This window comes from Argiope bruennichi, chromosome 6, assembly GCF_947563725.1.
Source record: "Argiope bruennichi chromosome 6, qqArgBrue1.1, whole genome shotgun sequence".
In the NCBI taxonomy this organism is placed as follows: Eukaryota; Metazoa; Arthropoda; class Arachnida; order Araneae; family Araneidae; genus Argiope; species Argiope bruennichi.
Genome location: NC_079156.1, coordinates 14,179,321 through 14,197,849, shown reverse-complemented (window position 1 = coordinate 14,197,849; position 18,529 = coordinate 14,179,321).

Below are 18,529 nucleotides of genomic sequence, written 5' to 3'. Positions count from 1 at the left end.
AAGTGAATGTACTCGTAACTGGCACTTTTAGATGAGTCAACTTTATTTATTCTTCAGCTATGACTTTCGAATTTTTCTTTCTCTTAAGTGATCATTTTTCCTCCTATTTTGTGGAAAAAACAAAACAAATCAAACAATTTTGTAAAAGCGGCATGTAGTTAAATTGTGAGTAAAATTTACTATAAACTATAGAAAAATTTAAATCTAATTAATTGGATTATTTTGAAAACAAAACATGATGAATCCACTTTTCTGCAACAATAAATATTTATAAAATGACTTTAAAATTTAAGGTTCAATTTTGTGTGTGTTTTTCACTTTTTTTGAGCATTTGGCAATTTTTAGCGTTTTTCAGTTTGGCAGTTAGTACCATTAGTTACGAATATCTTCAGGGAGAGGGAAAGTTTAATAACATTTCCCAGGAATGGTCAAGTGTAAAAATAATATAATTTAAAACTGCGTAACGAAGTAAAAAATATGTATTAATTTTTTTTTTTTTAATTCTAATTCTATGAATGAAACTGCGATTACATTTTTAACCATAAGGAGTATCATTATTGCGGGAGCGGGGGAAGGGATAATGTTGCGGGGAAAACATTATTCCCTCCCCCCCCTCAGACCTATAGTATAATGTAATCTTAAAAAGACCGTGAATACATTAAAATTCAGATTTATGTTTTCATACATGAGAATAGAATGGTTTGCAGTGTACTACAGAAATTCCGCATTTATGTATTAATTACATGCCACTGGCAAATAATAGTTACAAAAGATCTTTGGAGAAATTTTTTTGGTATTAATCAATAACGTGCGGTTAATACACAAGTACCAGAAAATCGATGTGTATTTGGAAACATAACTTCCCTTTACTTCACTGTTTCATGAAATTATATCAATAAGATTTTATTTGCCAGTATATTTTTAAAGTAATGTTTGCATTTCCAGTCATTTTATTAAATTAAGTCATTCATAATTTTGTACAAATAAAAGATACAACTATTTAATTCTAGGCAAATTATCATGAATATAATGTAAGATTCTTTTTTAAAAAAATCGTGCAATTAAAATAAAAACGTTTAACATTGAAACTGTATCGTTGAATTGATAATCTTCAGAATTTAAATTAATGTAAAAATATTTTTCTATGGAAAAGAGTTTCTAAAGTTATAAAGAAAAAGTAATAAAATTTCGTATAAAATGATCTGTCAATAAATCATAAATATTATTAACAGATCACTGCAGACAAAAGTCTATTTAAATATTTATAGTATACTTATATGAATCTAGGGCATTTATTGCATAATAAATACAGACAAACATTTCCATCCAAAAGTTTATAAAGAGCATCCTTGCATGGGATGAAAAACGGCGAAAAAATTTTTAATTAACCCAAACGTATCATTTTTAATTGATTGAATTAAACTTAATTAACTGTCTTTTTTTAAGTGCTATCATTTGTTTTTTAACTGAATCAATCATAAAAGTATTTAGATAATAAAATTAATCAGTTTAAAAGCCTTCAAACTGCACATTTATTCATAAAAAAAATAGCTGTTGTTGTCCGCGGTGGTTTCTACGTCCATGTTGGAAAAATTCATGTTCGATTCCTTATTTTATGTAAGAACCGCTATGTTAGCGGATTCCTGTGCATGTACAGTTCTTTCGCACCCCACCCGTATGTGTGATGCACAAACTTGGACAAGGGGACTCCAGCTCAGATGTTGTTCTTGTCATCTGACTGCTGTTTCGAATTGCGAGGTTCGTTCTAGTATTGCTTCAAAACAGCCCATTAACTTAAGTTTTAGCTTGATCATCAAAATATTTTTTTTTCTTTTGAAAAACCTCTCGGGAATATTTATTCATTTGCTCTTGGATTGCAAGAGCATTTCTATATTAATTAGATATCGTATTTTGTCCAATACTTTTATTTATAGATAAATCTGGTAAAAGTCATCTATTTTAAGAGAAAATAACGACTAAAATTAAATTTAAAATAAAGCTGAGATTATTATTAAACCGACCTTGGAAAAAGCTCCTGTTCACAAAGCTTAAATGATCCGCTAGTTTAAAGTGTCCAAGAGCATTGGCATTTCTCACACTGGGTGACGGAAAAACAAGATACTAAAATAATTCACCATTTAAATTGAGAGGACACAAAGACGAGTCTGCTGCATATTCAATGAAATTACCGCGACGGCCACTATTTTGTTTGAAGCTTGGCGCATGAAATCTTACTCAACAAGGATTAAATCGAACGATCAGCGGCGGAAACTGTTTCTAATCCTTTAATGGCTATTTTCGGATCTTAGGAATGATATAACGTTCTTATTATACGAAGGAAACACGGAAAAACCACTTTAATTTCTTTTGACAGGTGGTCTAAGAAGATTGCAATCAGTTTCTCCTACACATGTTTTTGGCGATTTTTCTTCTTTTTTCCATATTTGCTCAACCATTATGTTGAAATAAACTTTGTGTATTTCTTTTTTACTTTCTTGCCTGTGAAGTATATAAAGAGGAGTTATAAAAATTTGTATTAAAAAAAGTATAATGATTCGAATTTCGGTGGATCTCCGCTTTTCAGACCACCCTACATCCGAAAAAGATACTTTTGGGATTATATCTGTCTATTTGTTAACGCAATAACTCAAAAACACTTTGAGTCAGACAAATGACATTTGGTATGTGGTAAATTTAAACCAAATTTTTGTCAAATTTTGGACAAAATCAAATCACAGGAAGTTTATAGATCTTTCTCCTAGCGTTCAAGAGAGCACGTTACTTGCAAAACGTTAAAGCTAGATAAATTAAATTTGGTATAAACACGATTCTCGCAAAACATAAAAAGGCGGATAAATGAAATTTGGTGTAAAGTTTTAGCATCTAATTTTTGTTATCTTTCAGCTCACATGCAAGAGAGCACGATACATGCAAAACGTGAAAAGCTAAATAAATGAAATTTGGTATAAAATTTTACCATCTAAAAAATATCAGCTTTGAACGAAATCCGTCAACAAGAGCGTGGATTGGAGTTTGACCGTTGATAGTATACAGGTAACTCGAAAACGCAATGGTTTTTACAAATGAAATTTGGTAGGTGATCATCTGAAAACAGTACATCTCTGTGTTAGACAACCAAAAAGATGTCCAAAAGGCAAACTCGTTTCTCTGCACTATACGAAGAAGACATAAAATAATCATAAGTGGGATTATGAAAATAAAAATCTGAGCGCACTCATGGTATTCGTAGCCTTGTTCAAGGACCCGTTTTTATATCAGAGAAGGGAAATAACACCTTTATTAGAGAATAGGCGAGGAAGTTTTGAGGTGACCCCTCCCTCTAATTTTATTGGTAAAAATTTTCATGTCATATGATTTTAAATAGCAAACATACATGGAAAGTATCTTATATTGCAGTATTTCGCGACATGTTTTGATTATATGCGCTCTCACGCGAGTAAGGTGGACACGTGGATTGATTTTATATTTTCCACAAATATTAAAAGCAGATGATTTTTTTTATTAATTTTGTCCATTTTTCCCCGGTCATTATGTCGCAACGAACACTCATTTCCCTATTTGTATGCATTGAATCAAATTAAAAGCAAAGAAGGAAACATATTATTACCCCATTTAGTAGCATGACGAAATCAAATTCAATAAACAAATGAAAAATAATAATTTTTCCATGCCAATATTGCATCACACCTGTTTAGTCAGCACACACAAAGAAACACAGTGGGGAAAACGATTCCTGCATTTTTCCTCCCTAAAGTCATAAAAGATAAAAAAAAAAAAAAAATCGACGATATAAAAAGGAATCATCTGTTTTTCCCGGAAAGCCACTGAAACTCCGTCGCAGTGCGTTTTGAGACGGTAAACGACACTTGTTTTAGTTGAACAGGTGTGATCTGCTGGTAAAAGGAAAGAATCGATACATCCTCTGAGGATAAACTGCGAAATTTTTGGATTTCCTTGGGCATGAAATACAGCTTCAATTTCCTCTTGTTTCGAAGAATACGAATCTTTTCCAGGGGACGCACGTGTCGAGGAATATTTACCCCGATCCGTTATTCTTCCGTGTAATCTCTACAATTTGGGTTTCCATTGTATGGAATTTCGAAATTATTTATAGGATAAACAGACTTCAAATACAAAATTATCCTGACGAAATTCTGTAGCCTTTTTTTATATTTCAAATCTAATCACCAGTTTCTCTAAATATAACATTATTTATTTCCTTTCAATTTCAGTCCGTCTTTAATTAAAAATTCACGATTTTTCAGTTTTATTTTTTTAATAATTTGGTCGTCTGATTGAGTTGTTGATTCAATCGCTCATTATTTTATTTATTTGTTTTAAAAAGTGCCAAAAATAAATGTGGACGTCATATTACTCCTTTTAAACAAATAATTCAAACGTCACGAGAAACTTCAGCGGCTTTAAAATCTCAATTAAGCGCAAAAAATAAATGTCAAAATGTTCAGTTTTGCCAATCTGACATTATATTTTAATAATTTTAAAATAATAAAAACCAATCAAAAATTTAAAAAACCCAACATGTATGTAACATCTTGTAGTACAATAAATAATGCATTTTTGCTAATTGAGTCTTATTCTTGCTGACAGTTTTTTTGCTTACGAGTCTTATTTTCGCTAGAAAAAGAGATAATTCACGGATAATTAATCACCCCCAATATTTATTTTTTTTTATTTGCGATCTCAAGGGTGAAAAGAAGATGGCCTTACGTTACATTTGTGTTTTGGAGCTGCAATATTCCAAGTTCGAAACCCGATTCCGCATCGCATAGGCCGTCTATAGGAACTGGAGGATGTTGAATTTTACGTCGAGGAACAAGCATAAGTTTACCTCGTCATTTTGGGAGAAACCTGCCAGCTTGAGTGCTGTTCTCTTCATCCGACGTCTGTTCGAAAAGACGAAGTCTTTCACAAAATACCACTCATATTAGTTCTAAAGGAATGTTTATATGAGGTTATTCGATAATTCTGCACTTTGCCGATACAACTTCTTTAGTGGTCGAGCGTTTCATAAACGGTGCGCGGGGAGCGTTAAATGAGGGAAGAAAGAAAAAAAAAAGACACAGCATATCAATTTCACGATTTATTGGAAAAATGTAAATAATAAACTGCCTCTCTTTTGTTTTTGTCATATAAATACTAGGATAATTATCATAACCTTGTCTGTGATATAATATTAATAAAGTCAAAATCACAACAATATGAAATAATGCTGTTAAAACTATGAAAATCCACAGTACTGATATTGAGCGTGTTTCTTCGTTTGTGTCTAAAGAATGCAGATGATAAAAACCAAACCAAACAGTTGAAAATTAAGATCGTCGTTAAAAAAATACGGGAAGGGACAATAAATTAAGAAAATTTCTACAAACAATGTTGTTATTTAAGTTTTATAAATATAATTTTCATGGCCCTTCTTCTTGAGTAAGGTTCAGCGAAGTAAATCAGCGAAGAAGGAAAACTTTTCCTCATTCATCCGCGTATCAGCGAATAAAATCTTTGAACTCACCAGGAAAACAATTAATTAAAAATCAATTGATTAATCTATCACTCTTCTTTTAATTTAGAGACAAATGTTAGAATAATAATATTAAGAAATTTGAAAAATAACGAATTAGAAACTCAGGTTGTTGAATTTTAGTTTCAGTTTCTTATTTGTTTGGAAATGTGAGTCATCTTTAAAAATTTCTCAAAATTTAGTAAATTGAACTTTTGTACTCGAAAAAGTAATTAGATGCATGATTATTTACAGAATGTAAAGGCTCATTTTATTGAGCTGGGATGTATAAAATACAAAGTGTAATTTATTTTTTTAAACCTCACCCTGTCTTTTTCTTACAACACTGTGTATATAATATATATATATATATATATATATATATATATATATATATATATATATATATATAATATTAGTTCTAAAAATTTTTTGGTCAAATTTCAGTTCGTGACCATGAGTCACCTAACAAGTGTAAAGGATTAAGAAAAATAACAATTTATTCCCCTCAACTGCACACATATTTTTTTCCTGCAATCATTAGAAACGTTACTACATCAAATATGTGGCCTGAAAGTATATAAACTCATCGAATACAAATATGTATACATATATGTGTATATATAAAATTTTTATAATAAATTTTAAAATCTAGATTTTGAAATATATTGAGTTACCATTGCGACTACCTGTGAGCCAAATTCCATGGTTATAAATGCGATAGATTTGTTTGGAAATTTCCGACACAGATCAAAACTTCTTTCAATAAATATAAATCATTTTGTATAATAAATATTTATACTAAAATATGTGTTTTAAAAAAAAAGAAGATTCACCCATCTTACGCTTTTATTTTAGTTTTCTGGAATGTTAACTGCCATTTGCTAATAGTGACTGGCTAAAACTAGGATATGCATCAGAATATCGAGGTAGAATTATGAAAAAAAAGGCTTATTAAAGCGATGTAGAATTATGAACGATTATGCTTCTTGTGCCAGAAGATATAAAAAAATATCTTGTCTGAAAATAAAAATACAAATGAGGCAAACCAATGCTGGAATCCAAATAATTATTTTGAAAAGAAATATTTGACAAATCAAATGCAAGAGAGGGCCCACACAGACATTTTTCTGATAACTATGCAAGAACGTTACTTTGAAAGCCGGGGAAGTGACGTAACTTTTAAAAGAAATTCAAGATCAGGTATGTGCAACATCTTGTTAAGCACACACCACATCCTGCGTTGTTCACCAAAAACGCGCGGTAAACAGTAGATTGCGTCAATTCGCAGAAACATCGAAGGGTTATCGAGATTTTCTACTTTCAGTTTTTGCATGCAAAACTAGAGAGATGCGCCTTCCATCAAAACATTGACTTTTATGTCAAGCATTGACTTTTCCAAGGGAAAATGCTTCAGATGAACTTCTCGTGAAGACGCGATGCGTCATCCGAATTCTCGCGATGAGTCGAAGAAATTTCCGGCTGCGGCTTCTTTTGATTAGGAAGAAAAGCCGTTTAATGAACTTTCGGGTTTGCTGAGGGAAAGTGAAATTTAAAAGGGATAAAATTTCTTGAAAGAAGTATTAGTGCCGCATTTTGCTTTTTGGCTTGTGGTTATACTCTTTCTAGAATTTCTAGTGAAAGTGACACAAGAAGGAATGAAAAGACGAAAAGAATTCTTTAGTTTTTTTACATTACGGTTGGGCATTATCGGCAGCAATAGAATAATATCGCTTGCTTTTTGAGAAAACTAATGAAGGAATTCTACAAGACTGCAAATATATAAGAAATTTTTAATATAAAGAAAGATAGAATTTGTTGGTAACGGAAATTGATTAAAGAAAGAAAATATTAACTTACATTTATGGGAATTGCCGATAAGAAACAAATAATGAAAGTGTTCCCTATTCCATTTTTTTCTACTTAACCCTTAACTGGGGAGATGCGGTCTACGAGACCGCATTTCATTTAGACTAAAATTTTCTAATGAATGTATTAGTATGAAAAACTGCCAATATATTTTGCAGATATTTTTCTTGATATATAGATATGTTTTAGAAATTTTTTAAAATATATTGTCCTTGAAAAATGTAAATGCGTTGGAACATACATTTTCTTCTCAAATTATATGTTACAATAAATAATATTCTTGAAAAAGCATATTACTTTTTACTTTTTAAATCATATTTATTTTTACAGTATATGAAGGTATATAGAAGACAATATAATGTAAAATTCAACAATTATATGAAAAATAAAAAAAAATGACAATGGGTAAATTTGGCCCTTATTTTATCGGCTTGTGTGACTTTCATAGCACGGTTTTCTAAGGCATTTTAAACATACGGGTTAAGAACTAGTATAAAAATCAACCTATAAATTCTGTATATATATCTCTTGGTATATTAATATATTTTATAAATTTTTCAGAATACATTATCACTAGAAAAATTGATTATGTTTGAACATACATATCAGAATCATTTCAATGCGAACTTTCATCGCAAAACTCTTCTGTACAATTATCCTTATCACTAAAATCACTTTCTGCTTCATTTAAAAGTATCTAGTGCACTGTTTCATAATAGGATCAATAAACTGGATGATATTTCGGGCCCCAAGTTTTAGCGCCATCTGTTAAGCCTTGTTTATCACTGGGACACTAACGGGGAGTGCGGTCTTAGAGACCGCGCTCGAAGAAATAACTGAATTATTTTAAAAAGCATCTGCTGAAATCGGTTGAAAAAGTGCGCGTGTATTGTAGGTCACAAAACAGGAAGCTACAGGGTCAATCCATTCAATTGAGCTAAAAATAGAATAGGGGTGATAGAAAATCCATCGCTAGCGGTCTCACAGACCGCACGTCCCCAGTTAAGGGTTAATGAATATGAAACGTTTCGGCTTCAAAATTTAACGAATAAAACTGAGTTCGAATTTTGAACGTCTTCCTTTCAGCTCGTCACATTTGATTGAGTCCAAAACTCGACACATTTATAAATTTTTGGTGACAAGACCACGCTCCAAATTTCATTCATCTACGTTGTTTGGTTTTCGAACTATTGCGTTCGCATAGTCACACATATTCAGACAGTCAATCCGTTGCCATTTTGGGTTCAACATTTGATGCAGGTATACAATTCTGATGATGAATCAGTGTGCTAAATATCACTTTTCCGTTTTTGAATTATTGTGTTAACATAACACTTAGAAAAAGATTTTGTACGATGTATCTACGATGAATTCTGAATGTAGTACAATTTCGTGTCATATCGAAAGAATATTAGTGAGCATTTTGTGCTAATAAGACATGAACGCACAAACGGGCAGATTTCTCATCGATGGTTTGCGTTCATAATTTGATGGAAATTTGCAAATTAGGTAAAAAATTTCTCATACAAAATTTTTATACTTGTGGTCTGAATTATAGCGTTCATAGACTGACAAATATAATTACAAAGCAACAAAAGTGGTCTCTCTAAAAATTTTCCACATCCTCTGTAATAAAGATGATATCTCAGAGAACGCCTTGCATGCCATTAGTATACAACAGTCATGAAATATTAATCTTTCACGAATTGAATTTAGCATTTTCACCGAATCTATCATGAGATGCTTGACCACTAGTTTTGACGATCAATCAAAATTTGACACAGAGCACATTCTTAGTCGCAAAATTAAATACCAAATTTCATATATTTAAGCCACTTGGTTTTTGAATGATCACATTTATTTGCTTCTGAAAGTACAAATCAACATACGCTTAACCCATTTTGGATTTAACTGAAAATTTGATGGGTTTCTACATTGTAGATGTTACATCTGTGTGCCGAATTGTATCCATCTAACTCTCTTCATTTTCTAGTCATCGTGTTGACTTGTATTCAAGCATCTGGAATGATAGACTTCCTCTGAATGGAGTTCGCTTAAAATTTGATAGAAATCTACATATTTGGTGTAAAGACAGTATACCAATTATCATCCATCTAGCTCAAAGTGTTTCCGAGTTTTCTTTGTCACAAACAGACAGATGGACAAACAGACATAAAGCCAAAAATGTGTTTTTCGAATTCAGGGAGATCTGAAACATAAAAATTCGTCTCCTGGAGAAATCTCGAATTCGAATTTTTAGACGATTGCAAAATTATGCTTCATATACGAGAAAGTAAAAATGTATTTTTCTTGCTCTGTGAAATATAAAACGTAGAGACTCCTCGTTTACTCGGTATCGAATTTTTCGATAATTACAATAATTCCTTTTTTTTTCTTTTAAATATATATATAGTTGTTTTATGCTAAGGTGATACACATGATTTTTGATTGTCATTTTTGGAATCCATTGATCATCTTGAGGTAGTAAACGTGCATAATGTCAGAATGAAGCGTATGGCATCTTATGCTGATATATTATACGCTCATTATTTCTGTTTTGTGGCAGTATATGCATGAATTGATTTTTTTTGTCGTGTGACTATTTTAAGCCAAATTTTTGTGCAGTAGCTTCTGAGGGTAAAGACCCCTGAGCACCCAGGGAAGAAGTCTGACTTCTAGCTCATATGAAGATGAAACTCACACATTCGCTTGCACAGCCCCTTTTTACAGGAGGGGGGGGGCACATTCACACACCTCACAGAGTGAACACAAGGAAGAGAACAACCATGCCCGAACCAGAACTCGAACCCAGAACACCTAGATCACGAGGAAGACGCGCTACCCCTAGGCCAGGACGCCGGCGCTTGAATTGATTACATTATAAAAAGAATTATCTGCGCTTCCCCCGGACCGCTCCTTTCTCAGACATTAAGGGGCATTAATAGAAAGTATACTTTATCATTCTTTATTTTACTTATATTCACAATGAGATCACGCGTTTTAAATATATGGACGCTATATCTTACACACCGCAAAATCTGTTTCATATCTCTAGTGGACGCGGTCGCGATTCGCGAGAAAATAAATGGAAGAAAAATTATATTCGTTTAACATGCATGATACTTTGTATGTTTAAAGATATTTTGTAAATAAAATCTTTTTCGTTTTTTCATAATGCAGAAAAGAATATCGCTAAAAAGCAATATTATTTGGACTACAGATTTGGATACAAAATTTGATTAAAAAAACTGTGTGGGAATGGTCAGGTCCTTAAATCAAATTTCATCTATTACGATGAACGCGTTTTCTTTTTGTGGTTATTTCCTCATATACACGTAAATAGAGAGAGTGACAATTTCTAAAAAATTTGCTGGGAGGGGGGGGGCTAATGGAAATCGGAAACATCGAATTCTTTTTAAATGCCGGCTCATCTGACGATTATAATACTATTCTGTGCGTAAGTATAAAAGAGAAGAAAGAAAGTGAAAAATTATTATTTTCTGTTTCTTAACCACTAATGGCAGAATACGACATGGAAAAAATTTTTTTGTCTCGATGTATATGTCGGCACAGTTTTCGAACGTTATTTTTATCTAATCGTGCTTTGTATATATCACGTTCCTTTTTTCCTGTCTGCAGCTGTAAACATCCATAGATAAAATGTTACAGAACACTGCAGATAAGATCACCAACTTCCTTTTTTTAAAATACATTCTGCAGCGAGCAAATATAAATATCTCATTATGAATGTGTGCGAGTGAATATTGTGAAACTGGCTATTTATCATTTCTTAAAAATGGTAAATAATTCAAGGCCTTGATCCACATTTTTAAGCAAATCGAGAAACTAAGAATGTGAAATTTCTTTTTCAAATTTTTTAATTTTTCTTTTCTACGCTCATATATTTTGAAATTTTGTGTTGCTCTAATGAAAGTAAATTTATTGCATTTACGGTGGCAGACATTATTTCAGTGTTTTGAAATTAAGTTTACTTCATTATTTTACCTCATGCCAAATAATTAAGTGTGAATAACTAGGCAAATTAATGATTAGTTGAACGCAATTAAATTTTTAGGAAACAGCTCCAAAATGCACAATTGAAGAAATTATTACTGTTACAGAAATTATCGGGACGGTGTACGGTGAGTTTAATATAACAAGTTAAATAAAGGCGAAGTATAAGCAAGAAAAGCACAGCCGAGGGGAGCAGAAATAACAGAACTAGCAGAAAATAACCACACACAAAAAGACAGAAATCGTTATTTAAATGACAGCAACAGCTCTATAGATCACAGTTTGCAATGTGCTAACATTCTGAAAGGAGAATTGATTTCTCATATGAACGCTTTTCCTTTTGTATCTCCTAATGAGATAATGAATTTCCTAGACGGAACTCAAAATCTCGGATTTTTTTAATATAGATATCGCCATAATTCTTGTATTATCCAGAATCATTTTTTTTCGCAAATGGGCTCCATGTTTATCATCAAACTCTGAGGCATTGACCTAGTATCCAGTAAAAATATATGTAAATATTTCTTTTCAGCGATAATATTAAAATTGCAGAAAAGAAATGTAACAAATTCGTATTATATCATTGTCGTAAAGAATAGAATAAAAAAACTTTAAAGCAGCATAAAATTAAACTAAAATTAACTATAGCGTAATAAGAAATCTGTTGAACCACTGATTGATATGGTTCAGCTATGCATAGTCAATTTAGGTAGAGTTTGAAATAGAGAACTCGAAATTTACTAAGCGATGACTGGTTCCCAGTTACTTAGTTGCTTCCATTTTATATTAATAATTTCTAGTTCTAAAAGAAGTACTTCGTTATTCGTTACAAAATCTCATTTACACAAAGAACAATGCAGTCAATGATTATTTAATTATGTTGCATTGTCTTTTAACTTTTAACTGCCTTCTGTCTTATGCAGTGGTTGTAATGTCATTTTTTTTTTTGTTGTTGCTTCTTTAGTAAGCGCAATCTATTGTAAAATTAAAGTGGCACTGCACATTTCACATTTTTCAAAACAATATAAATTGATTCAATTGAGCTCAATCTATGATCATGATTTTCTTTTTAAATTAGCAATTAAAAAGCAATTTGCAACATTACACTGCCAACAATGTATATTTTGAATTACAAATTCTGTATAATTTCAGCATGATGCACATCGCACAAATGCAATTTATTTTTAATGCTTTTCGCCAAATATTTTTAATACACTATTATAATGTTTCATATTTGTTCAAATTTGCATATTTTATGTATTCAAGCAGCAGAAAGGAATTCAATTCTTAAAGTAAATTCCTGAGTAGCTAAAAAGTGTGCTATACGAATGTACGAGTGAGCTATACGAAAGGTAAAAAGAATTCTGCTGAAACAATAAACACATTGAAGGCCACACTTAGTGTTTTGAAACTGTAACATTGGGAAAAATTGTTTTCATTGCTTAACGAGTTTCGATTTTTCGTTTACAAAAAGAAAATATTCTTATCTTCAAAACATTCGAACGCGAGTTTTTAATGTATTTCGGCGTTTCAGATACGTTTCAACTTCCTTGAAGCTCTAAAAATTCTAAATTTTTAGAATTATGTACATGTAATGATATCTCTTAATTTAATTTATATCTTAATTAATTTCATATTTTTTAAAACTTGAATTAGATCATGTTACTGTATTCTTTCTTTTATGTTCTGGTCCAAATCCCACTATTTTGTCCCAAAATTTTTATTTCATTATTTCTATTCAAAGATACCTGCGATTTCCTTTCCTGAATCGACTCGTGTCAACGAAATCTCAAAAGAATTAAAGGAAAAAATTTTCCACTTTTCTTTTATATTTCGATGTAGACAGACTTGTTTTATCGTTATGTGGAAAATTGAATTAACCCTTATGTTCATTTTGTATAGTATACCATACATACAATTTTATAGAAATATACTACCACTATAAAATAATTTTTAACTTAGTTTTATTAAACGATTTTTATTACACGATTTTTTTAAATTTTTTTTGATGTTTTTATAGCGTAAAAAAGCTACCTATATACATTTTTTTTTTTTTTGCTTTTCTTCAAAAAAAGCAATTTTGCCACGATAAGGGTTAAAATTAATTCCAAATTTGTATTCTTTTCGACCAAGCATGTGCAAAACTATGTTACATATACAGGTGTTTATCAAAATAATGGAAACACCTTAGATTTATAAAAAATCCTTTATTAGTATGGTGTAGGACCGTCTTTAGCATGTAATAGAATTTGGATTCGCATAAGAATCGATTTATACAAGTATTGAATAGTGTTTAGAAGAGTATTGTACCATTCTATATGGAGATATTGCGAAAGTTCTGAGAGAGATGCCATGTATTGATATATGGATTTCGATTCCATATCGAACGCTCTAAAATAGACCAGAATGGTTGAATTGTATTGAGGTCGGATGACTGTGCGGACCAAAATAGATATTTAACTTCATCCTCGTGTTCACCAAACCATGATTGGACAAGTCTCGCTGCATGGATAGGTGCATTATCATCCTGGAAAATTCAAAGGGAAATTCTTGCAGGAATCAAAGTTTGCATCTTAGGATGGATCGGGTCAGCTAAAAATTCTCTATACTTCTCCCCACTGATACTTCCTTTCAGGGTTACGATTGTCCAGCAGAAGACCACGACATGACTGCCCATATCATGACAGATCCACCTTCATTTGTGACAGTTGGAAGGAAATAGTCACGATCATACACTTGTGCAGGTGTCCTCCAAACGTGCACCCGTCCTGTTGCAGAGAAAAGTGTGAAATACGATTCGTCAGACCATATTACTTTTTTCCACTTACCAATCGACCAGGTTTTGTGAGTGTGATACCACTGTAGACGACGTTTTTACCATTAACATCTGTGGCAAGTGGCTTGGGAATTGCTGCTCGACCATAAATGTTATGTTTATGAAGGTGTCTTTTAATTGTAATCACTGACTCTGAAGAATCCAGATGGGTATTGAGCTCTGCGGTCACTTCCGTTACAGTTGTTCGCTTTTTAGAAATTACAGTCCACTTCAATACCCGTCGGACTCTTTCAATGAGCTTCTCTTTACGCCCACTATTTTGTTTTGCTGAGCTTGTCTTGCCGCGCTGTGTGTATGTAGTCATGACTTTAGATATCGTACCTCCAGAAACGCCTAAAAGTTGGGATGTTTCGGTCACACTTGCTCCAGCAAGATGGGCTCCTACAATTTAGCCTGTTTGAAAATCTGAGAGGTCCGACATTTTACGCTTTTGAAAAAAATCCAAGAATTACAGAACTTCAATAAAGCTAACACATACTACCAGAATATATACATTGCTATTTATTAAAAAATGCTGGTGGCTATTATTATATTTTAATGCTTACGAAGCGCATTCAAAAATGTCACTTTTATTCACAGGTGTTTCCATTGTTTTGATAACCACCTGTATCAGTCTGTCTTTGAACAAAGCAACTCAAAACGGCTTTGAGATAGATAGATGAAATCTGGTGCGTGGTAATTACGTCAGATTTGTAGATTGCTATCAAATTTTAAGAAGCCATTTACAGAAAGTATGATTGTCTTCTGCAGAGTTAATGAATACGATAAATACAAAACATAAAAAAAGCTAGGTGTATGAAATTTGGCAAACAGTTTAAGCATTTTCTGTAGATGCATATTACACTTTGAGCCAAATACGTTAAAAGGTCGCGCGTCTACGGTCTAAATACTTGCGTACATTTAAATGCGATACTCAAGGCACGATGAGACAAGTAAAGGAAATTTAGTAAATGATTTTGAAAAAAAAAATTGTAGTTTTGTATTAAATATTGATATCCGTGAACAAAAAGACAAACTAAATTCATATTCACTTTTGTTTCCCGTACTACAAAGCCCAAAACGCTCATATAAATGATACTGAAAACGAAAATCTTAGCAATGACCAAGCTCATGACCCTCAGTTTTTATACGTGGGCGATATCTTTATTTGGAAGTATGCAGTAAAGTTTTGGGGAAATCACAACTGTCTATTTAAAGCAGATTTTTAAATATTTGAATATATTTATTGATCTAGTAAATTAACATAAAGCTGTCGTTATATTATCAGGTTTAGATAGTTGCTTCAAATACACACACACACACACACACACACACACACACACACACACACACACACACACACACACACACACACACACACACACACACACACACACACTTCTAATCAGCATAATGAAACTTGAAGAACCTCAGAATGTAAAACTGGATTAGGTCAGAAGATTTTAAGGATTTTATTTTTAAAGGAAACTGCCCCAAATGACGATAAGCGAAAATATCATCTAAAGAGCGAGCCTAAATACTATTTTGCACTAATTCGTGCTATACTATATGCCCATTGCGCTAATTTTCCAAAAAGAATCAAGTTAAGAAGCATCCGAATTCGAGTTTTCTCTTGCGAATCAACTGAAACTTCTCTGATCACATTCGACCCCTTTAAGTTATGTGCATTATTAGCCTCCTCCCCACCGGGAGCGTTTTATTAGCCATAAATCGAATAATTCATTGAATTATATTAGCAGCCCGTTTTAATACAACTCTATTATAAGAAAATTCTCATCATTTTGAATCGCAATCAGATGTCGAGGACGAAACTTGAGTCAGCAGTTTTTATCCAAACTTCCATGTCACATTAATGGAAAGACATTTGACATCGTTCAGCAGTCCAACGAACATAGCTGTTGTTTGATTGAATAAGGGTTTAACGTCGAAATTCTCAGCTCATGGGTCCTATATTCATATACTTATTATCACTCAAAAAAAGCCATTCTTTTGATGCATTTGTCTGTTAAATCGTAAGGGAAGCCAAAAATTTTGGGATTTAATTAGAGATTTATTGCGCTTTCATAAAATTTATTCATTTTCTTCATCTAAGTTAGGCTGTCCGATTTGCCATTTTGCATTTTTCTCCTCTAAAAAAACGGCCAAAGCAAATTTGGCGAAACATGGTATAAATTACTTCTTTTAACTTATAAGTGCGCAACTCTCGCGTTTTTAATCGAAAGTGCAAATTAGACTGCTAATTTGATTTTGTTTTGTCATTTCTCGAATAAGTTTATTTACTAGTACGATAGTTTTATTAATGTTATTATGTAATTTTCGATTTAAACATTTATTTCTGGTCAGTCATGGAGTATGCTGATGAATTTAATAAATTAAGTTAAATAAATTCAATTTTATTCAGGAAATATGACTCTCTTATAATCAACTATTAGATGTTAAGAACACGACGTACTACCAATATAATTATTTATCAGATTCATTTTGTAATCTAAGATCATTAAGAAGCAAATAAGACGGCAAAATGTCGACCAAGGAAATATTAACTGCGACATTTAATGTCTTATAGAATCTATAAATTTCTAAATGAAGAAAAAATGTCCTTTAAGCACTTAAAAATGACAATGCTTCATATCTTTATCCTTTTAACATTTCATAACGGTTAATTTTCCAAGGAAAAAAAAATCCAAATGGCAATTTGTTGGAAAATAATTGACTGGATGTTAAGAAATGATCTATCCCTGGAATTAAATATCAGAATTCTTTGAATAGATGTCCTCTAATTATTTCAATAGTAAATGGAAACAGAATTACTTATCATAAAATATTATTTCCATTTGCAATCTTCCCAGCACTCTTAAGAATCACAATGGGGTGGATTGCATGGCAATCAGTACAACGAATAATCAGCTAAATTTTATCGATAAAATGAATTTCGCGGTTGAAAATGCGTAAAAAGTTTGAAACAGGACATCACTCTTATCATTTCACTGAAAGGTAACTTGTGGTTTTTATGATAAATAATAAAAAGGAACATTGCACCTCTCCCTCAACCTGTTAAGTAGAATATACTATTTCAGATTTCAATTATTTAAATTTGTATTAAAAATTAATAAAAAACATTTTTGAAAAAAATGTTACCAAAACCGTAGAACACATGTTTTTAAAACATAATGAATGAGTTATCCTTTGAAAATCAATTTCCTCTTCGGAGATAATGGTGACTTGGTGGGAACATTTTAACTTCGGGATCTACAAATTACCGCTTCGGGACTTAATTCTTTGAAGATTTTAATGTTGGTGAGGAGTGGAATTTCATAAATTGTTACCTGAAATGTTGAAATTTGTTTCTTCATGCAGCTTCAAAATGACGTATAAGTCCAATTTTCAATTCTATTTATTATTATCTTAAGTCATTTAATGTAACTAGTAAGTTATTGCCAAAACAAGTTGTTGAAATTTGAATTATGAATAAAGAAGATTTTCTTTCTGCTAGTAAATACAAATAAAGTTTTACAAAATTCAGCACACACAAAGAAAAGAATAGTTCTAATTATAAAAGAGAAGAAAAAAATATTTGACTTTTAAAGATTTTTAAAGTAGTGAAGTAAAGTAAATCTTTTAAAGTAAAGTATACTTTTAAAGTATTTAAAGTATATTTTGAAATATTTCTTATTAATAATAAATTAAAAATATTCTGTGATTATATTAAATTCCTAACCAAAAAATAAGCTTATTCAGAAAAAAAAGTAGAATGTTGATTTTTAGAAGTATTTTAAAATTAGAATATGAATATACGATCAGTTTAATGTCGTGAGTTTATTTTCATTTTAATATAATTGAAATAATTTTTTTAAAGATTATATTTTTTTATTGTAAAGAGATTGTGAGTTAAACATTAAAAATATTTACTGCACAGGTTTAACATATGTCTAAACGTTTTCAAATATTTGTCATAAAATTTAATTATAATTTAATGCAAAAAATTTTTTAAGTGCGTATCCGAAATTTGGAAAAGAGAACCTATTTTAAGCAAAGGACTAAAAAAACTGTCTTTTCAAAATCACAAATGAGTGGGCATCCATTAACAACATTTTTAAAAGTTAATTTACGAGCTTTCAGCTTTTTTAATTTATACCTATTATACATTTCTGAAATCAGTGGAATGTTTCTATTTTATGAGATTGAAACTTAAAAATAAATTTTTTTTAATAGTAACAAGCCTTCCAACAGTGATGAATAGTTAGTTGAGAAATTAACAGAAATCGGCAGGAATT